Source organism: Loxodonta africana, chromosome 12 (assembly GCF_030014295.1).
Source record: "Loxodonta africana isolate mLoxAfr1 chromosome 12, mLoxAfr1.hap2, whole genome shotgun sequence".
NCBI lineage: Eukaryota > Metazoa > Chordata > Mammalia > Proboscidea > Elephantidae > Loxodonta > Loxodonta africana.
In genome coordinates this window covers 88,812,631-88,836,111 of record NC_087353.1, presented here as the reverse complement: position 1 = coordinate 88,836,111, position 23,481 = coordinate 88,812,631, and the positions used below count along the sequence as shown (strand labels likewise).

At 42.5% G+C, this 23,481-nt stretch overlaps 1 long non-coding RNA gene across 7 annotated transcripts in view; it reads left to right on the top strand.

Annotated features, from left to right (window-relative positions):
• Window positions 1-17,093, top strand: part of LOC111752439 (uncharacterized) — a 29,228-nt gene extending 12,135 nt beyond the window's left edge. For 3 of the 7 annotated variants that reach the window (XR_002787355.2, XR_002787356.2, XR_010323675.1), the window contains one exon: window positions 10,136-14,204. This is a non-coding gene — a long non-coding RNA (uncharacterized LOC111752439). Of the gene's footprint in view, window positions 1-241; window positions 497-10,099; window positions 14,205-16,006 lie in introns of those variants that run through there. The other 4 variants (XR_010323674.1, XR_002787358.2, XR_002787357.2 and 1 more) reach the window with 4 other exon arrangements.
• The last annotated feature ends 6,388 nt before the right edge of the window (window positions 17,094-23,481 follow it).

Genomic DNA, 23,481 nt, shown 5'->3' with positions numbered 1-23,481 from the left:
CATTTGAGCCACCCAGAGACCTATCATATATACTGTTTTATGAACTGCTTAAAAAAAAAAAAAAAAGTCTTTTTAGGTTCTTAAATAGCCTTCTACAGTCTCATTTTTAATTGTGTTACATGCCACAGGGTAGATACACCATAGTTTATTTAATCAATCCCCTATGATAGGCATGGATTTTATTTAGGTGGCCTTATTTATACAGGAAACAAACTATTTGAATTTTCTACTTATGCTTCAGATGGTGACAGCAGGGCTGAGAACAAGGGGGTCACTGAGATCAGGAATTTTCTGGAAGAAGATGGCACGAGTGACTTTCCAGGGAAGCTCTGCAAGCAGCAGAGCCAGGAGACACCTCTGAATGTCCTGGTACCTTAGAGCAGCATCAGGGCACCTCCCAGAGGAGGGGCCGAGCAGCTCCCCTTCTCAAGGGAAGAATTTCCAGCAGGGGAGAGAAGGTGTTAACAGGATGAGAATGACCACACCTGCAGGCCAGGTACGCCCCTTGTTCCAAATCAGGTATATAGGCAAAAGACCCCACAGATGTATACATGTGACCAGAGCTTCTGACCACACCCAACTCTCATTCAGCAGAGGAGAGTCTACGCTGGAAGAGAAACCTTATGAGGGTCATGAGCGAATGTGGGAAGGGCTTTGCTGAGCCCTCACCTCATTCAGCCCAAGACTCCACATAGAGAAAAACTCCTTGAGTGTAAACATGTGGAAAGGCCTTCAGTCAGAGCTCAGCCATCACTAAACATCAGAGGCTTCACAGCAGAGAGAAGCCCTACGAGCGCAGGGAGGACAGGAGTGCCTGCAAATAGCCTGGCATTAGAGAAGTCATACCTAGGAAGAGAAGCCCTGTGAGCCCAGGGATTGTAAGAAGGCCTTCCTTCGAGGTCCGGGTTTATGACCCATCAGAAAATCCACGCCAGGAGTGACCTTGCAAGTTGGCATGTGGAGGTGCCATGTTTGGCTCCTGGAATGATTTCTTTGGACCCTGCCTGGAAAATACCAGACTACCCATAGCCTTGACTCAACTGTACCCATTTTATCAGGAGTTTCAGAAGCCAGGAGACACCATAAAGATTTCACAAATTCCTCGGGAAGAACACTACTAAGTGGCCACTGATGACTAGGCCAGTGGAGAGGGTGGTTCAGGTCAGCCTTACTTAGCAGGGGAGTGAGAGGGGATAGTAACAGTTTATACCTCAGAAGGAATAGGCAAGTACCGTGGTTAGAACCAGTGAAGGAGCCATGAAGGCCTATAGATGAGGTGAAGCTGTTTCTGAGGAGGTGTGTGCCCTGGGAGCAGTGAGTGCTTTAGGCTTAGCAGTGGCTTGTCAAACTCAAGAGTTCACTACAGCCTGCCCCGTCGGATCCCGCGTAACTCTAAGTACCCTGAGCCAAAGGCTCGAGTGTAACTCCCTCACTTCAGGTCCACCAGTCCTGAAGATAGACCGATGTGAGATCTGGCAAGGCCCACAAAAGATTCACACCCCAGAAAACCTGAGTGGCAGAGCTGACAGTGTCACAAGGCAATTTAAAGAATTTTTGTATGTGTGTGCATGTGTGTGTGTGTTTTAGGTGAAAGTTTACAGCGCAAATTAGTTTCTCATTCAGAAATTTATACACTAAGTGTTTTGTGACATTGGTTGCAATTCTCACAATGTGTCAGCACTCTCACCCTTTTCCTTTACACCCCGGGTTCCCCATGTCCATTCGTCCAGGTTTCCTGTCCTTTCCTGCCTCCTCATCTTTGCTTTTGGGCAGGTGTTGGCTCATATGGTCTCACATGCTTGACTGAACTAAGAAGTACCTTCTTCACTTGTGTAATGTTTTGTTTTATAGGGCTGTCTCATCTTTGGCTGAAAGGTGAACTTTGGGAATGGCTTCAGATCTGAGTTAGCAGGGTGTACAGGGGCCATAGTCTCGGGGGTTCTTCCAGTCTCTGTCAGACCACCAAGTCTGGTCTATTTTTGTGAATTTGAATTTTGTTCTACATTTTTCTCCCACTCTGTGATCCCTGTCAGAATGGCCGGTGGTGGTAGCCGGGCACCATTTAGTTTTTCTGGTCTCAGCCTGCTCGAAGCTGTGTTTCATGCGGTCCGTTAGTCCTTTGGACCGATATTTTCCTTGTATCTTTGGTTTTCTTCATTCTCCTTTGCTCTAAACAGGGTGGGACCAATAGATGTATTTTAGATGGCTGCTCTCAAGCTTTTACGACCCCAGATGCTACTCACCAAAGTAGGATGTAGAACATTTTCTTTATGACCTATGTTATGCCACTTGACCTAGATGGACCCCTAAGCCCCAGTAACTTGGTTCCTCAAGGTGTCTGAACGTGTCTAAGAAGCTTTTATGACTTTGCCTCGGTCAGGCTCTGCTGACTTCCCCCATATTGTGTGTTGTCTTTCCTTTCACCAAAGTTAACACTTGTCTATTATCTAGTTAGTGATTTCCCCTTTTCACCCCCTAAAGATTATTTGCTGACAGGGACTGACATGGGTTAGACACAGAAGCAGTGGGTGTAGTGGGGAGGCCTCTGACTACAGTCCAGAGGGCTAGCATGAGTTCTTGTTCACATGTCTATAAACAGAAATCATGTGTTTAAAGCTCGTTGTAGCTTATTCAATCTTTCCAGTAATAATGAGAAAAAGAGATTTTATATATGACACATCAGAGACCCAGAGAGGTTCCAGGACCATGCATCAATGACAGCATCTGCTCTGAGTTCATATGAAGATGCCCCTCAAGATCAAATGAAATAACAAATGCCGAGTTATTTTGTAAACCATAAACTATCATACCTGGTGGGAATTGTTTTTATTGCCTTTCTTGTAACTGTATTGGGTGCTATATTTTAACTCAGCACTCTCAGACTTTACGTATGAATCACCTGGGGATCTCATTAAAAGTGCAGACTGATTCAGTTGGTCTGGGTGGGGCCTGAGATTCTGCATTTCCAACAAGCTCTCCCAAGTACTGTTGATGCCACTGGTCTGTGGCCCACACTTTGATTAGCAGGGTCTAGATCAGTGCTATCCAAAAGGAATATAATCTGAACCACATTTGTAACTTTAAATTTTCTAGTAGCAATATTGGAAAAAAAAAAAAAACTTAAGTAAAATTAATTTTAACATATTTTCGTTTAATCCACTTTGTCCAAAATATCTTTTTAATGTGTAATCAGTTTTTCAGAAGTATTAGTGAGATATTTTACTTTTTTTATACTTAGTCTTTGAGATCTGATGTGTATTATACACTTATAACCCCATTGCTGTTGAGTCGATTCCGACTCACAGCAACCCTATAGGACAAAGTAGAACTGTCCCATAGGGCTTCCAAGGAGCACCTGGTGGATTCGAACTGCTGACCTTTTGGTTAGCAGCTGTAGCACTTGACCACTACGCCACCAGGGTTTCCATTATACTTATAGGACATCTCAATTCATACCAGCCACATTTCAAGTACTCAGCAGCTACATGTGGCTACTAATTGACACGTCGGACCATGCAGTTCTAGGTCTTCTTGTCAGGGGAAGAATAATCTGAGAAGAGAAATTCCCAACCTTTTTGAAGGCAGTACGCCCTGATGTTAGGTAAAAATCATGAAGTGAAAACTTGTGCATACGTTATGATTATAAGCCAGTTGCCATGGAGTCACTGACTCATGGCGATCCCATGTGTATCAGGGTAGTTTAGAACTGTGCTCCATACGGTTTTCAATGGCTGATTTTTTTTTGGAAGTAGATCACCAAGCCTTTCTTCTGAGGTGCCCCTGGGTGGCTTTGAACCCCCAACCTTTCAGTTGGCAGCCAAGCAAGTTAACCATTTGCACACTCAGGGATTCCTGTATAACTATATAAAATAAACTCTGAAATAGGAAGAAAACACTTCGTGTATTATAGTGATTATGTTAGGGGCTGGGAGGCTATGGATAATTTTGTTTCTTGATTTTCCAGATATTTTACAATGTGGTTAATTTGTTTTATAATTTTGAAAAAAAAAAATCAATGTTAAAAAGAAGGAGTCAGGGCAGAGATGGAGGCCTGAAACGAAAGGGACTTTACAAAGTTACTGTTTCTGTGTCCTCTTCCATGCCCCTCCACTGGCGCCACAGCCTCGAAGGAAGAAGAGGCCCCAGCTAAAGGACAGCAGTGGCTTTGAGGAGCTTATGGTACTGAGAGCAGCCAGAGGCCAGCCTACCAAGGCCATGTCTAAAGGCAGGCTCAGGCTGGGGGCAGGGGAGCTCTGTCCTGGACTCCAGTCACCCACCTCCAAGAATAAAGTCCTTGACTCACTCTGGATGCATGCATTGTCAAGAATTTGACTTTAATGCTAGCCTGATTAAGACTCTGATATCTCACCTTCCCTTTCCACAACCTCTGGTGGTAGGATGGGAGAAAGGGGCTGGGGAATTTGCTCTGGTGTTGCTCCCAGCTCATGAGTGCCACTTTGTCACTGCTCCCTCCATCCCATCTTTTGTACATCACAGGACCTGGACACCCTCTCTGCAACCCTCCACATCAGACACTGCAAAGGATGTGATTTCAGCCACTTATTTTTTTTCAAGTCTGGGTCCCTGGGGTTTTCCTCAGTTAGCTTCACTGTAAAGGAATCTATTCTGAATGCATTTGGGGTCTTGCCAGAGCAGAGCCAGATTGTGAGACCAGTAAGGCTAATGTGAGTGGCTACGTATCTACACTCCCCTTTGCCCTATCAGAGTGACCTTCTAACACCAGGGAGAGCCCACCCTCACCCCAATTCCACGGCTTTAGCTCTGCCTCAGCAGCTTTCAGACTCAGTCCAGAATTGGACTTCCGATCATACCAAACCTGCCAGCCAGGCCCACTTGTGTGACCAAGTCAGGAGGGTGTTACTTCAGTGAGAGAAAGGTGAGCTCATGAAAAAAAGACCAAGGGGCAGGGGGTGCCAAGGCCATGGGGCAGGAGCAGCTGCTGGGGCGTGTGTGAGCTGAAGGGGGCCGTGAAGCACGTGACTCCCGAGAAATGCCGCAGGGAGAGGGTCCTTCAGGAGGCACGGTCCCCAGACACAGGCCTCCATGCATGGCTTTTATTACCAGCCAGGTTGGTGCTGCCCCAGGTTTGGAAGGGGCCGCTCGGCTTTCACGATAGCCACTTGTCCTCCCCCTTAGTCCTATACATTTCTGTTCTGTTCTTAAAAAAAAAAAAATCAGTACATTTACTTCTTATTAAGAAAAGTATTGTATGCCCACAGCAGAAAACATATATATAAATAAAATGAAAAACATTTAGTCACTTATTCCAGAATCAACCACTGGTAACGTTTGAGTGTGTCTTTCTAGCATTTTTTTTTTTCTAAGCATACGTATACATTTTCCTTCATATATTCAGACTTCTCTAGAAAAAAGGAGAGGAACCCTCTTGGGTCCCTAAGCAGCATGCAGCCCCTGATATAATTCATCTGGTTTTCAGAATGAGAACCAAGAGAAGGTCCTCTTAACCTTGTGTTGGTGAACACACACAGCCCACCTTTGCGGATCTTAGGTAGCAATACCCAGAAAGGCCACAAGAGGGGGATGTTTCTTTATGAGTGTTCGTCCCAAAGTCATCTTTGTAGAAACAGCAGCCCCAGTACCTCTGTCTTTGATCCACAAGACTGTTTTTCTCCTCAGATCCAGGACTAGCAACTCCCATCGAAGCCCCCCATAGTCACACCTAGCTTTATTGTTCATTATGCTCACTGCGCCTCTTGGAAACCTTCTTGACTCACAAGGGGGAAAAAGACAGAATTCACATGCTTACTCATTATTTTAATTTAATTTATTTTTGTTGTTGTTGAGAATATACATGGCAGAACATACGCCAATTCAGCCATTTCTACATGTACAATTCAGTGACATTGATTACATTCTTCAAGTTGTACAACCATTCTCACCCTCCTTTTCCAAGTTGTTCCTCCCCCGTTAACGTAAACTCACTGCCCCCTAATCTTTTAAGTTGCTCTTGTCAGTTTGATCCCGCATAGACAGATCTTGAGAGAGCACAATGCTCAAGACAGACAATCTTTATTAAGTTAAAGTATTATTTGGTTTAAAGGAGACTACAGGGGGTATTTTGGGGTTAAGATTTAAAGATTATCTGAGGACAATAGTTTCAAGGGTTCATCCAGCCTCCATGGCTCCAGAAAGCCTGGATTCTGTGAAAATTTGAAATTCTATTCTGCATTTCCCCCCTTTTGATCAGGATCCTTCTATAGAATCTTTGATCAAAATGTCCAGTCGTGGCAGCCAGGCACCATCCAGTTCTTCTGGTCTCATGGAAAAGGGGGAAGTTGTTCATGGGAGGCAATTAGCCACATATTCAGCTTCCTCCTCCTGTTCTTGACTCTCCTTCTCCCTGTTTCTCCAAGCAAATAAAACCAATTGTTGTACCTTGGACATGCTTACTCTTTTACCACATCTGCCCCAAATGTGACGAATCGTTGGACGGATACCCCTTCATTATTGGAGCCTTGGTTTCTGAGGGAAATGATAAACTACGAAGCTGCTCAGATCATTCTCCCCAACTTAAAATTCTTCAGTGGTTTCCTGTTGTCCTTAGGATCCAGTCAGAACGTATTTGGCCTGGTCCCTTCTTCCCTGCCCCCTTCCCTGCCACCCTCCACATGCTCTATTTCCTGACAACACTGGACATCTTCCAGCTTCATTCACTCTGCTCCCTCACCAGCAGACCTTCCTGCACGCTTTTCTCTGGAACGCTTCCCCCCAGCATTGCACCAGGCTGATGCTTGTTCCTTCAGATCTCACCTGAGATGTTACTTCTTCCAATAAGTCTCTGACAGATTCCAAGTTCAGGTTATATAATTCTCCAATGTGCTTCCATGTCACCCAGTACTTCTTTGTCAAAACACTTACCATGTTGTGTTATCTGCCTCCCTTCTAGAATGGGAGTTCCATGAGGTGGAGTCAGCATCAGTTTTGTTCTCTGTTGTATCCCCAGCACTTAAATAGTGGGCCTCACACTCCACAGGGCTCAATAAACACTTACTGGCTGTATGAGTGAATGAAGGAATGAATGAGTGCCTTTCCCTGAACCCTGAGGCAAAGTCTACAAAAGCCGGTCCATTTCTCTCTCTCGGTCTTCCTATCCCCTGTCCCCTTCTGGATCACCAGGTGCCTCCATGGTCTCCTGAGTATGTATCTCAAATGTACTCCAGGAAATGGTGTCAATAAAAGACCAGTTTCCTCCCTGGTGGTGGGAAGACAATGGGATTTGGAGTTAGGAGGACCTAGCTTCAAATACTGGCTCTGTCACTTACTAGCTGTGCATACCTTATTTTCTGTATTTCCAAAGTGGAGATAATGATATCAAGCTTGCACAGTTGCTGTGAGACATCATATGCTAGCCTGATATATGGTGAAAGCCAAAACCAAACCCAGTGCCGTCGAGTCGATTCTGACTCATAGCGACCCTATAGGACAGAGCAGAACTGCCCCATAGAGTTTCCAAGGAGCACCTGGCAGATTTGAACTGCCAACCCTTTGGTTAGCAGCCATAGCACTTAACCACTATGCCACCAGGGTTTCCTGATACATGGTCAAAAACCAAAAAGATACATGGTACGAATCATTAAATCAGTTCTTTTCCTTTCTTCTCTTCCTCCCCAGTGTTACTTCCCTAAGCTCTCATCTGAAATCTTGGGACACAGACAACCCCAGAATCTCAAGGGTGCTCCTGTTTCCTTGCTCCCTCCCTCTGTTCCCTATGGTTGCCCAAGCTGCTTATTTCTGACACCTCCTTATTCCCTGTCCTATATCCCAGCACTAATAATAGTGTCAGGTACAGAGTACAGTAGACATTTACTCAAAAGATACTTGCTAAACGAGTGGATGAAGGAAAGCCACAGCAGTATCCCATGGGGCGTGTTTGCCAGTTGTCCAAACATGTAATGGCAGTCATCAGCCTATTGGTGGGCAGGTGGTCACTTGCTCACTGGAAGTTAAGAACAAAACTAGTAACAGGTTGAACATAAGAGATAAGCCCACAGGTTCCTGAGAAGACAGACAGAGGCGTCAGCCCACCATCACAAGGCAGGGAACAGAAGTGATGCCGGACTTTCCTGAGAAATGAAGAGGAAAGAGGATGAAGGATGAAAGAAAAATTGTAGCCCCATGAGAAAAGTAAACTGCCAAGAGCTATGGAGCCTGAATTCTCTTCTGCACAGCATTAGGTGGACCTGCGTGTGGCCCCCAGGGGATGGCATCTGCATGTGTGTGTCATCTGCAAGTCCTTCCTCCAGGGAGGTGTCTCATTTCTTACAGCCATGATCTTTCTCTCTCTTCCTGGTGCTTTCAAGTCTAAAAAAGTGCAAGTTCCAACAACTCATGTTCTAAATTCAGCCCTTTCACAGTGTCTTAGTTGTTCTAGTGCTGCTATAACAGAAATACTACAAGTGGATGGCTTTAACAGACAGAATTTTATTCTCTCACAGTTTAGGAGGCTAGAAGTCCAAATTCAGGGAACCAGCTTCAGGGGAAGGCTTTCTCTCTCTGTTGGCTCTGGGGGAAGGTCCTTATCATCAATCTTCCCCAGTCAAGGAGCTTCTCAGCACGGGGATCCTGGGTCCTAAGGACGTACCATGCTCCCAGTGCATCTTTCTTGGTGGTGTGAGGACCCCCTGTCTCTCTGCTCTCTCTCTCTTCTGTATCAAAAGAGATTGGCTTAAGACACAACCTAATCTTGTTGATTGAGTCCTGCCTCATTAACATAACTGCCTCTAATCCTGCCTTATTAACATCATAAAGGCTAAGAGGCACAGCACATAGGATAATCACATCAGATCACAAAATGTTGGGCAACAACTCAATACTGGGAATCACGGCCTAGGCAAATTGGCATACATTTTAGGGGGACGCAATTCAATCCATAACAAATAGTATGTTTCTCTCATGGGAACATTTTATGTCAAGTGTGCTCTAGGCCCCTTCACCAGGCATCCTTGGCCCCTACCCCATGGTCTCCAGTGTTGTATCAGCTGTGAGCCCTCCAAAGGTCTTCCTTCATCCATAATGAGCCTGGACTCCCTCTCCACTCCAATCTTCTGATGATGAATAAGGGCTGATTTCTCCTCAAGTGATCTCCACCCCCGCTCATTACATTAGAAAGATTTAGCTTCAGAATGGCTCAGATGTTGGGTGAGGTTGGTGCTTTCTTGGAGCGTCATTCTATTCATACTCCTGTGCAGTACTTCTGAAGGTTAAACTCCGACAGTAGGTTCTACTTTATTTTGTACTGTATTCCTCCGCTGTGATTTTCTCGTCTCTGATAACTGCCCCAATCTCCATCTGAGGATTTGCCTACATTTGTGCCATTCACAGGGAATTTCACCAGTGTGACTGATGGATGAGATGAATGAAAATTTTCCTTATTCATAATATTCAAAGTCCTCCCCTGCTGTGCGAATTCTGTCCAGATGTTTGGCTATGCATATTATGTCAGTGAAAAGAGGCTTGGGCTTAGAGTCTGTGTTTCCCCCAAGCACTATTTTTGTCAGCATCAAATCTCTTCCAAATCCAAGCCTCTGAGGAGCATTCGGCATCCCAGCATGGCCCCCGTGTTCTACTTTGGCAGCTCAGGAAGGCTGAACTTTTGTGTCAGCATGTCCTCTGCCCTGGCCTCACACTGTGATGAGACCATAGGAAATGGGAATGTCATAAGCTTCCATTTCTTAGAAATAAACCTCTGTGGCTTTTAGCACAAACAGCCCTCAGGCTATTTCCTCTTATGATTACAGCGGAGAGAAAGAAAGAGCACCAGCTGACCCCTTGAATTCAGAGGGAATGCTGGGCAAATTATATTTTGAGGACCCAAGGCCACTGCTCGTGTTGCAGTACCTCCAGGGTACCCTCCCCCTCCTCACCACTCTGAGTTTGGCCCATCCTTTAAACCTGGCCCAAAGCCCACTCTTCCTGAAACCTTCCTGGAACTGTGTCTGCCGGCCATGACACAGCTTCTCTGCACTTCTGTGAGAATAAACTGCCTATAAAACCTGTTTAGCACTCATTTAATGCTCTAGTCCATTGTTTGTTCACATGCCTGTTTCTTCTCCAACAGATTTAAAGCGTGTCTTGTCCTTTGAATTCTCCACAGCACCTTTGAGCACCATGAGACTCGGGAGAAATGTGCAGAGTGGCTGATGGAGATGTCTGGGAATGCTGCAGTCTAAGCAGATGGATTTGTGGTTCCAGGCAGTCGTAGATGACGACATGCCTACCCTTGACTGAAGACAGGTCCTGCTTCTCGGTGATGGTTGTTAGTCGTTCTCTTCAACCAAGGTCACACAGGGAGGAAGGTGATCTTCTCCTTACCAACACCGCTTCTCCTGGCTGCCAGTCAGGCCAACCAGATAAGCCCTGATAATCCAGAAGGTGACAGGTGCTTCATCCCATAGCCTCTGCTCTGTCTGAAAGGTGTAGATGGTTGCCTTGCCTTGTGCTAGGTCCTGGGAGTCACCTTGGGTAGAGGGGAGGGAAGGAGCAGGAAACCAGCATTGTTGCAGAGCTGTACATTCAGCGTCTTGGTTAAGTATGACCGGCTCAAAAAAAAAAAAAGACCACCCTTAATATAAACTTGGAGCTCTTTGAAGGCAAGTCCTCTGTCTTAAAAAACTGTCTTAGGCATCGCTTTATTCACAATGCCTTGCTTAGCATCTGGCACATAGTAGGTATTCACCCAGTATCTACTGAATAAGTGATTACCCCTGTAGTTACCAGGTAACCAAGGAGTTCATGGAGGTGAAGAGGAGAACGGATGTGTCCCATCTCCACTTCCCTAACCCCACATGAGTACATCATCCCACTGGTATATGGATAAGTTCTAGGTCCCAAGCACAACGTACAGAAAAGCTGCTTACCTCTTGTTAGTTGTGAAATAGCTTTCCCCTGCAAAGAAAGGGGGCAAATTTTATGCATGAATGCAGGGTTTTATATAGCCTTGGAGTTCTTTTTTAACTTTCTTCAAAAGCTGATAAGTTAAAAGCATTCTTGGGGGATAGAAAGAACTAGTTCTTGGTTTTGGTACTGCCCACAAAAACAGTATTTCCCAGGAAGCCAGGTCTTCTAAACAGCTAACCCTTTAACTTGACGATGATATCATCCAGTCATTGAGCATTAACAAAAAAAAAAGGAAGGAAGGAAGGAAGGGAGGGAGGGAAGGAGAGGGGAAAGAAGGAGGAAAGAAAGAGCTCTTGCCAGCCACCTCTGTCTGCTTACCAGAGGCTTATGTGCTCATCCAGCTCTCCGTGGCCACAGGTTACTGGGTTTAGATGTCCCAATCTTGGAATGTTACAGCTGGAACATCATGTATAGGGAGTCTCCAGAATACCATCTCAAATCACTACTCTAATAATAATTCCAAGACCAAATTGAATAAGAAATTACGGAAACAGCTAGAGGGGATTGAAAAAGATGATCAAATGAACGCTGTTGGAGAAATAAAAGACTGGAGGGATAGGTAACTCTAAGCTAGGCATTCCTGGGGAGTTGAGGATGGCCATTCCAAAGCATGTCACTCATGACCTGATAGCCCTACTAAATTGCCCAAAAAAACAAGGTCTAAAAGGAAAGCTGTAAAGTGTTTTATAATATGTAAAGATTCCCATCTGCCAATCCATTGCTCACTCCCCACCGTGGAGGATACCAAGAGTTCTCCATACAGAACAAAGCCAGCCTCTTTTGATGGTCATTAGCAAGCTGCTTCTTCCTCCTGGGCCTCACTCACCCAGTGTATTAGAGACTCTGGCAATACTGGTAACTAACATGTACTGAGTGCTGACTGTGCTGAGTGCTCCACATGGAATATCTCATTTAGTCCTCCCAACAACTCTATGACATAGATAGGTTTCTGTCATGATACAAATGAAAAAAATAAGACTTTGAGAGCTTAGATAACTTGCCCAAGGCCATGCAACTAATAAGTAAGTAGAGGAGCAAGGATTCAAATCCAGGTCTGCCCATTACCCATGCTTTTAAAAATTCTCATTTTTACACTGCAGGATTTCAAATTTCATTTGCTAAAATAACTGGTCCACTTTTTCTCTGTGTTATATGGCTGTCTTGAAATAGTCCTGCTTCAACAATCCCTGCTTTGGCCTGTCAGAGCCCCAAAATGGTTTCTAAGAGACCAAGTCTGGTAGGGAATGAACACGTCGAATCCCCGTTAAAGCCATGTTCGTGAGGGATGTCGTGCTTTCTAGTACCAGTCATTGAATTTCTACTGTGAAAGGTTGGAGAGATTCTTGAGTCATGGCCAACTCAAGAATCTGTGATTACGTGCTCAATTCTGTAAATCAGATATTCAGACAGAACAAAGCAGGGATTATTTCTGCTCCACAATATCTGGGGCCTCAACAGGAGTGGCTGGAGATATCTGGGATGGTTCAACTGGGGCCATATATCAGGAGCCTTGGTTCTGTCAGCTCCTTGACTCTTCTCTATGTGGCATCTGCTGGAACTGAAATGTCCAAAATGGCTTTTTCACTCATGTGTCTGATGGCTCCATGTGGCCTCTGTCTCCAACACAGTAGCCTTATCTTCTTATATTGTTGCTCAGGGCTCCAAGAGCCCATTTATTCATGCCCTTCTCCACTTCACTTCACCTGTACTACCCATAACCCTTCTGGGGGAACTGCCTGGTTCAGCCCCTGCTGCCCAAATGGCTGTGTCATACCACATGACCCTGCCCTGTGCTGTCCCTCCTCCCCCACACCACACATACATCCAATATAGGCTGGCCAATGACTTTTGAAGTCATCTGGCTCAAAAATATAAGGAAAGCCAATCAGATTCCACTTTATGAAAATTTGAACAAAGAAATCAGACAACATAGGCAGTGTGCTACAAGATGCCGTGAAGATAAGTAGGACCTGGATGGACCAATTCGTAAGCCAAAATGGCATGAAGAGGACACTTGGAAATTTTTTTTTAAATAAAGAAATCTGTGACATGAAGAAAACCCACTCACAGTGGAGGGAAAAATAAGCATTTTTGGCAAGAGAATAAAGGAAGGAAAGACCAGAGGAGAGCTGGAACCCCATGAGAGGCAGAGAGAGGAATGAGCCCTAGAGCTGCCTTAGTGCCCCATGGCTCACCAGGCCCAGCCTTGCCCATGTGTGTCATTGCGGCAAGCTTGCTAATTACTTCTTTTGCTGTCAGCTGGCTTCAAAGTGGGCGTATGACTCAGTTCTGCCAACGAAACTTAAGGGGAAATTGGCTGAAGGAACTCCTGGGAAGAATTTTGTTTTTTAGTTAAAATAGGGATGGTAAAGAACCTGTCCCTTCTTCCTGCTTTGAACAGTAATATATAAGAACATGATGCTTGGAGCTGAAGCAGAGATCTTGAGATAATGAGGCAACAAGACCAAGGAAAAAACCCGACATGCTGAAGATGGCAGAGCAGACAGACAAAAAATGCCTGAGTTCTTGATGATATTGTTGAGCCACTGTGCCTATCCTGGAACCAGGCTTATTGATATATAAGTTAAATGTCTTCATTTTGGAAGCAGATTTCTGTTACTTGCAGCCTGAAGCATTTCTAACCCATATAGCACTGCTCTGAACCTTTGTATTATTAATTCCTTGGAGCCCCATGCCTCTTGCTATAACTCCAAATGGAAAATAAACCCAAGTTTAGACAACGGAAATACTGCTTATGTGGTAGGGAATAAAAAGTCAGGACTTGTCACAGTCCACAGAGCAATTCCAGCACTTAGTCCCAGCCTGGACCTATAGAGGACACAGAGAGGAAAGAAAGAAATATTCAGGAACATTGCAGAGGTATGAGCATGTGTCTTCTAAAATGGGTCTTAATGATGAATTTTAGGAAGAACAAGTTCAGTGAGGGCTTTACTACCGAACACATGGAGCCTAAGTAAGGGCAAGAAAAGCAGGGAAGGCCAAGGAAGGAGCAGCAGGTTGGAATGGGCAAATGGGAAGTAGGCCGGATGAATTTCTATGAGCTCTATGTTTTTTTCTATGTACTAGCTAGAAGTTTATGGCAGCTGGAAGTAAACTGGTGAAAAACTAGGCCTTTTGGTTACTCTCCAGCCAACCTTACTGATGTTTTAGGTTCTCTGAGGAATATGGTGCCCTGAGTTGTGGCCCGCTACTGCCATTCTCTGTGTACAGGTGCTCCCCATCCTCTTCATTTTCTCTTCCCCACCTCTCCCTTTTTTTTTTTTTTTTTTTTTCCTCTTCTTCTCTAAGCAAAGCCAGGAATCATAAGTGCACAATATGAATCCTTTCTAACTCAACTGGATGGTTAATGTAGTGGGAGACAAGGACATGCTTTGGAAGACTTAGAATGATAATCTAGGGTTGAGGGTTTAAGTTTGGTGGGCAGAGCTGGGGGTGAAGATCCGATGAGAAGTCCTAGAGAAAGCTTTCTTCTGGCCCAACTTTCCTCAAGCACTTTAACACAGAAAATGTGCCCACTCCTTCCTTCTCTTGTTAAATGAGAAGCTAAACTCACTAACTCTAGCCCTTCCTCTTAAAAATTCTATTTTAATATAAAACAACGATAAACTGATTTCGTTTGACTGGCATCCTCCTAACATAGCCTACAAATATAGATTATGCCATTATATTCAAAGAAGTCACCGAACCATTTCCTATCCCAAAATAATTTTCAGCAGCATGGAGGTATGGCCCATAAGAGTTCATTAGATTTATTAGACCCATCCATGAATAATTTGCAATAATAGTGGAATTTGCAACCACTAGATTCTGCCACTTAGCCTAGCCTCTCTCAATGCAGTCCTATGCAACCTACATATTTTATGGAGTAAAAAACAGTACAACTCTGATATTTGCCTATTTTGTTACTTCACTCGTTCATCAGAAATGTACTGAATACCTAGTAGAATGAGGATTTAAGCTTACATTAAGGATGATAATGTAAGGAGAGTAAGTCATTAGAGACAAAAATCCTATGAGATAATCAGAAAGGAATGAAAGCTTTGAGGTGGAAGAATCAAAAGAGTTTAAACCCCTACTTTGATGTGATTAATGCTTCAGTGTGATACTTAATAAGCCCTAAATTCCCCCCAGAAAGTTTCCCCGTCTATCACTAAGGATTCTCTGAAATCCAATTAAAAAAAAAGAAAGAAAGAAATGAAGGCTCTTCCCATTCTTCTTAATCAAGGCTTTTCTCCTGTATGAATTAGTTTGATTGCTGACTAAAAGCTCTCCCACAATCTTTACAAGAATGTTCCTTTCCTGTGAATTCGCCAGTGATGAGAAAGGGCTAAGCTACCCCAAATGATGTTCCACATTGGTTGTACTCATAGCCTTCTCTCCAGGATGAATGATTCGCTCCTCATTTCCCCTAAATAGCTTTCCGTATTTGTCACATATGACCAGTTTAAGCCCCAAGTGAATTAGCTCACATTGTCTAAGGATGGAACTCCAATTAAAGGTTCTTCCTCATCTATTACACTCACAGAGCTCCTCTCTGCTATGAAATCCCAGATGCCTAATTAGCTCTGAGCACTATCTAAAGGCATCTTACATCCATTACATGCATATGGTTTTTCTCCAGTGTGAATTCTCTGAAGTTGAATGGGCTTTTACTTTCCTGAAAGCCCTCACACATTTCTTGCATTTGTAAACTTTCTATTGCATGTGAATTAGCTGATGCTGTGTAATGTTGGAATGCTGACGGATGCCTCCCACATCCCCAGGGGTCCTCTCCAAGATGAGTGCTGTAGTGTTCAATAAGTTAGGAGCCCCAAGTAAAGCTGCCCATATTCATGACGAAGATGTTCTGATATGAATACTATAATGTTAAATAAATTCTGGATTCTGTTCCAAGATTTGGTCACACGTATCTTTTAAAAAATGTTGACGTGTAGATGGAATGGGAAAATTTTCTCCATATTTATCACACTCGTGGGGTGGGGTCCCTAACGGTTCTGTAGGATGCCTTTGTATTCACAATACAAATACATGCCTTTGTATTCTGTAGGATGCCCCCTCCAAACTCAGGGACCTGGTCAGCATCCCGTGGAGACCATCTCTTTATGTCCACCTGTGAGTTTTCTGTTGCACAGAGTTCCTGCTTTGGGATCAGCACATGGTTCTTGGTCCCAGACTCACAATATTAAATTACAGAAAATGCAGATATGGACTTTTCCTTCTTGAGGGACAAGAAACTCTCTTGGACTGAGAATGAAAGATTTTAGAAGTTGTAAGGGTCAAGGGTGCCTTGAGGCAAATACATAAAATGATGGGTGTAGCAGACTACTGGTTACTTTTTCTTTCTTAATCAATTCTATTTTGTTTGCAGTGGCAATGTACTCAATAAAAATACTCACCTTTAGTGTCTCAGAGGGAGTGTGTGGGGTGTTGCAGGGAGGCTGTTTCTGCTCTAAGCTCTGCTTCTTGTTTGGGGTGCTGGTCAGATGGGTGTGTTGACTTTGAAAATTCATCAGGCTGTATACCTATGATCTGTGTACTTTACATATGTTATACTTGAATGCCAAGTTTAAAAAACAACAACAACAAATGCCTTCCCATACTCCCATGCAGCCATGTGGCACAGCTCTGGCAAATGAGATATAAGCAGAAGTCTCTGGATGGGGCTTCCAAGAAAACTCCTTAAAGGGAAAAGACTCTGGAGCCTAAACTTTTGGCCTTTTGACCTGCCTCCTGCCTGATCCTGGAGGTGATGCCTGAAGGTACAGCAGCCGTCCTGGTGAACCTGTGAATAAGGGCCTCTGCAGAAGACTGCCTGGTAAAAACAGGGAAGGTGCCTGATCCCTGTTGGCCTTGGACTACTTACCTCTGAACAATAACTTATTTTTTCAGTCTAAAAATGGAATTTTGATTTGCATTTAATTGTGAACGAGGTTAGGCATCTTTTCCTATGTTTCTTGGCTACTTATATGTTATTTTCTGTTTGCCTTTCCCTTTCTTGATTTGCAGAAGCTCTGTAGTCATGGAAGATATTGTCTTTGTGTGTCAAATATATTGCAGATATTCTTTCAAATTTGTCGTTTGCATTTTGAGTTGGGGGGGCTATTTTTTGTTTGTTTTTTACTGAATGGAGGTTACTACATTTTTATTTTATTGCTTCTGAATTTTGTGTGATATTTATTCTTCCCCCATTCCCAAACCAAACCAAACCCATGCCGTCGAGTCAATTCTGACTCATAGCAACCCTATTGGATGGAGTAGAATTGTCCCATAGAATTTCCAAGGAGCAGCTGGTGGATTCGAACTGCCAGTCTCTTGGTTAGCAGCCAAACTCTTAACCAGTCTGTCCTAAGGCCCCTTTCCCATTCCAGTATTATGAAAATGTTAATTCTTTAAAAGTACTTTTATGATTTTATTTTTTATGTTTAAGTGTTAGATCCAAGTGGAGTTTAATATGGTATAAGGAATGAAGTAAAGAGCCAGTTTTTCCCCTCCTACCATGATTAGCCAGTTGTCTCAATACCATCTAGTGAATAATCCATCTTTTCCTAACTATTTTGAAATGTGACCTTTGTCATATATTAAATTCCCATTTGGATTTGGGTCTTTTTCTTGATCTCTATCCTATTTCATTTATTTGTCTCTTCCTTCTTTGGTACCCAATTATTTTAATTATTTTACTTTATATCTTATTTTAATATGATAGGGTTACTCTTTTTTTTTTTCCCCCCAAGATGCTTATGGTGAAAACAAGGCAGATAAATTGGAGTTGGTGAGAGTCATTCTTCCAGAGACTGAAAGGTGTCTTTGAAGGATGTTAATGTGGTCAAGTTGTCTTCATGGCCAAGAAATTAGATAAGATGAAAAAGGATTAAAGGAAAATAATGTAACGTAATCACAAAATAGTATGCTAACCGTGGCATGAGGAATTGCATAAAGGTTCCTTAATATAAATAGGAGCATTATAATAATATCCTTATTTTAAGAAGTTTTTTCTCCCTACAATGTATTCCTGGCACCATTTGTTAAAAAGTCTTATTTCCTCTTAATAAGTACTCATATCCAGAAACTCAACATCAAATAAATTATAGTCCTAATAAATATGTCATAAATGCAAAAACATAAAAATGATGGTCTTTAGTAACAGAGGAGGGTAATATGCTTTAAGCCCTATTACATGGACATATGTGTACTGAAGACTGATTATCTTACGGGCCTCAGTGTACTCTGGAGTCTATACGAAGCACAAACCATTCTGCTATTCCATCCATTCTAAAAGTAACTCTAGCTGTGACCAAAGAAACAAACAAACATAACATTAACAATTGTGCTTCCCTTCTCGGAATTTAGGAAAGCCTTGAGGAAATGATGTGTAAGATCCAAGTCTCTTTTTAAAATAAGATTTCCAGAGAAAACTGAAATGACCCTTTCTATTTTTTCTGATAAATTTCCCTGAAACAAACTTTCAGAATAATGACTTCATAGCTGCATACGATTTTAGAGGTTTTTTTCCTTTTAAAATAGCTATTATAGTATTTAAAGTCCTCATAAGGACATTACTCTGAATGTATGAAAGTACTAAGAGAACTAGTCTCTTGAATCATGCCTTTTTATTTGTTTCTTTCCTGTATAAATGTTTCACATTTGTGATGATGGTGGCGGTGGCAGCCATTGAGCTAGACCCTGACTCATAGCGACCCTGTGCACAATGGAACCAAATACTGCCCAGCTCTTCACTATCCACATGATCCGTTGTGGATCAGACCATTGTGAGCCATAAGGTTTTCAATGGCTGATTTTGGAAAATAGATCGCCAGTTCTTTCTAGTCTTTGTTGGAAGCTTCACTGAAACCTGTTTGGCACCACAGCAATATACAAGCATCCACGGAGAGCTGAGTGATATTTGTGCATGAGGTCCACTGGCCGGGAATCCAACCAGGTATCCCGCATGGAAGGCAAACCTTCTACTACAGAATCACCAATGCCTCATCCACACTGGTGTAATCAACATTAAAATGAAATGTTTGAAAAAATATGGACCCAGTAAAATTTATTTTAATGAATCAGAATTTGTAAGAGGAGAACAGAGTCTAAGGTAAGTGTAAATGGAGAAATGATATGGGTTGTGCATAGTGACTTCCTTCCAAAGAGTACAGTATGGAGGAAGAAGTATCTTTACAGTGGAGAAACCTAACAAACACTAACTACCTCAACCAGGTGATCAAGGTCAACATCACAATGATAGGGTATGTTGATAGTATATACCTTTGATACAGTGTGATGATAATGGCCGCTTTACCTCTGTGGTCCTCCTCCCAACCCTCAGAAAACCAAAGCCATTGCTGTTGAGTCAATTCCAACTCATAGTGACCCTATAGGACTGAGTAGAAGAGCCCCATAGGGTTTTCAAGCCTGTAAATCTTTACAGAAACAGATTGCCGTGTCTTTCTCGCAGGTCCTCCTCACAGGAAAACATGACCCCAGTCTAAACATGAGAAAAACATCAGACAAATCCTAACTAAGCGACAGTCTACAAAATACCTGACCAGTACTCCTCGAAACTGTCAAAGTCATCAAAACAAGGAAAGTCTGAGAAACTGTCACAGCCAAGAGGAATCTGAAGAGACATGACAACTATGGTAAATGTAATGTGGTATCCTAGATGGAATACTGGAACAGAAAAAGGACATTAGGTAAAAATGAGGAAAGCTGGATAAAGTATGAATGTTAGTTAATAATACATTGATGTTGTTGTTAGGTGCCATTGAATTAGTTCCAACTCATCACAACCCTATATACAACAGAATGAAACACTGCCCAGTCCTGTGCCATCCTCACAATCCTTGTTAGGCTTGAGCCCATTGTTGCAGCCATTGTGTCAGTCCACCTTGTTGAGAGTCTTCCTTTTTTCCGCTGATCCTCTACTTTACCAAGCATGATGTCATTCTCCAGGGACCAGTCTCTCCTGATAACATGTCCAAAGTATGTGAGAAGACGTCTCTCCAGCCTCCCTTCTAAGGAATATTCTGGCTGTACTTCTCCCAAGGCAGATTTGTTTGTTCTTTTGGCAGTCTATGGGCTATTCAATATTCTTCACCAATGCCACAATTCAAAGGTGTCAATTCTTCTTCAGTCTTCCTGATTCATTGTCTAACTTTCCCATGCGTATGAGACAATTGAAAACACCCTGGCTTGGGTCAGGTGCACCTTAGTCTTCAAGGTGACATCTTTGCTTTTTAACACTTCAAAGAGGTCTTTTGCAGCAGATTTGCCCAATGCAATGCGTCATCTGATTTCTTGACTGCTGCTTCCATGGATGTTGATTGTGGATCCAAGTAAAATGAAATCCTTGAAGACTTCAGTCTTTTCTCCACTTATCATGATGTTGCTTATTGGTCCAGTTGTGAGGATTTTTGTTTTCTTTATATTGAGGTGTAATATATCAACACTGGTTCCTTAATTGTGACAAATGTACCATACTAATGTAAGATGTTAATAATGGGGAAAATGTGTGTGGGGTGTATGGAAATCTCTGTACTATCTGAAGCTTTTCTGTAAATCTAAAACTATTCTAAAATAAAAATTTTACTTAAAAATACATTAAAAATTATAAAAATATTAGCAGAGGTCGATGATAGTTTTAGACAAGATGACATAGACATACTTTACTCTTTTCACCAAATACAACTAAAAACTCTGGGCATAATACATAATACAAATATAAGAAGTCTCTGAAAAGTGTAGGACGCTTGAGACCCAAGAAACGACGGGCTGATGAGTTCCCTGTATTTTCATTTTGCTTTCTAAATATCCAGGACTGTCACTGGAGAAGCCTGCAATCTGGAAAAGCCAATGGATACAGATTTAAAAAAGAAAAAAAGCCCCAAGAAAATCTCTGTCAAGCCAAAGGGCCAGGCAGCGTAGTAGGACAGAAACCTTTTAGACAATGCCATTCCTACTCCAGCCAAACACCATGATATCCTCCGCCCCAATCAGTGGAGACAAAGCCAGAGCCTAGACTCCCGCCCCCAACTTATAGTAATGAGGCACCTCTTCCTCTCCCACCAGAGGCAAAGCTGGGAGCCTGAACTTCAACCCACATCCTCTGTTAATGAGGCAGCACCTGCTGTTATGAATTGAATTATGTCCCCCCAAAATATATGTTGTAAATCCTAACATCTGGGTTTAGGACTGGGTTGCCTTTGTTATGGTAATGAGACAGGATTAGTGTAGGCTGTATCTTGAGTCAATCTCTTTTAAGATATAAAAGAGATTAAACAAGCAAAGGAAAGAAGCAGAGATGGGGTAAGATAGATGCCAAGCCACATGGAAGTCTCCAAGGAACCAGGAAGCAGAAGTTGAAGAGACAAAGACTTTCCTCCAGAGCCAACAGACAGAAAGCCTTCCCCTAGAGCCGGTGCTATGAATTCAGACTTCTAGCACCCTAAACTATGAGAAAATGAAGTTCTGTTTGTTAAAGCTGTCTACTTATAGTATTTCTGTTATAGCAGCACTGGATAATTAAGACACCCACGCTGCCCTATCTGTACATTGTCAACAGAGGCCTACTACCACAACAAGATACCATTTCACTCCCACTAGGATGGCCAAGATTAAAAAAAAACACGGAGACAACAAGTGTTTGAGGGGATGTGAAGAAATTGGAACCCTCATCCATTGCTGGTGGGAATGCAAACTGGTAGAGCCATTGTGAAAAACAATCTGTCAGTTCCCCAAAAACTAGAGGTAGAGCTGCCAAATGACCCAGCAATTCCACTCCTAGGTATTTACCGTAGGGATCTAATAGAAGTGACACGAACAGACGTGCACTCCTATGTTCATTGCAGCACGATTCACTGTAGTGAAAAGATGGAAACAACCTAAGTGCTCATCAACAGAGGAATAAATAAGTAAAATGTGGTACATACATACAATGAGATACTACTTAACAATAAAGAAAAATGACTTCCCAAAACATCTTGAAACATGGATGAATCTAGAGGACATAATGTTGAGCAAAATGAGGCAATCACAAACACACAAAAAATTGTATGTTCTCCCTTTTATGAAATGACATGAACAGGTAAATATACAGAAACTAAATATTCATTAGTGGTTACCAGGGATGGGAGGAGAGTGGGATTCACTCTCTAGATAGGAGATACTTGTTAAGTTTGGTGATGGAAAAGGTAACACTGAACAAGGGTGAAGTGTACACAGCTTGATGAAGGTAAACGATGTCTCTAAAAACTAGACAAGAAAAAAGGACCTGTCGGTAATTGCTTTGGCATATATAATCTTCAAATGATGGCAAAAACAACCAAAAATACATGTGGGGATATATATGTATGTAGGCATATATATATATATATATTAAAAAAAAAAAAAAAAACACTACCGTTAAGTCAATTCCAACTCATAGCAACCCTAAAGGGCAAGGTAGAACTGCCCCATAGGGTTTCCAAGGCTGTAGTCTTTATGAAAGCAGAACATCATATCTTTCTCCTGCAGAGCTGCTGGTGGGTTTGAACCACCGACCTTTTGGATAGCAGCTAAGTGCTTTAACCACTGCACCACCAGGGCTCCTTATGCATGTGTATATATATATGTACACACACACGTGTGTATATATATATGTACACACACACATATATACATACATACCTATATGTATATAGGTATGTATATATAGGTGTATATATAGGTGTATGCATATGTATATATATGCATCTATGTGACTATGCACATATATTCATATGTATAATAAAACACATGGAGGCACAGTTATGGAAACTTCGTAGACACAACCAAATACCTCGAGGGATTGGGTTTCTGGATTTGAAGGATTAGGATCATATTCTCATGGGATATCCCAGTCAACTGGCATAATATAGTTTATAAAGTTACGTTCTGCATCCTAATTTGATGAGTAATGTCTGGGGTCTTAAAGGCTTGCAGGTGGTCATCTAAGATACAATTATTGGTCTCTACTCATCCAGAGCAAAAGAGAAAGAAGAAAACCAAAGACTGAAAGAAAAAACTAGTCTGTAGCACAAATAGTCTACACAAACCACAGCTTCATCTATCCTGAGACCAGAAGAACTAGATAGTACCTTGCTACTACCAACCATTCTTATCAAGGCCACAATAGACCTACTGGACTTGTTGAGACTAGAGGACTCCCTGAGACTATTGCCCTGAGAGTCTCTTCAAACCTTGAATTAACCCCTGAGGTCACTTTGAAACTAAATAACAAATGGGCTAAAAACAAATAAATATCACCTGTAAGTACTGTGCTCCTTTAAAAATCACCTATATGAGACCAAACAGTCAACAATAACTTTAAAACAAAGATGAGAATGTAAGGGGGAAGGGAAACTAAATTAATGGAAACAGAACAACCAGAATGGAAATAATGAGAATGTTCACGCATTGCAAAGAATACAACCAATGTCATTGAACAACCTGTGTAGAAATTGTTGAATGGGAACCTAAACTGCTGTGTAAATCTTCACCAAAAACACA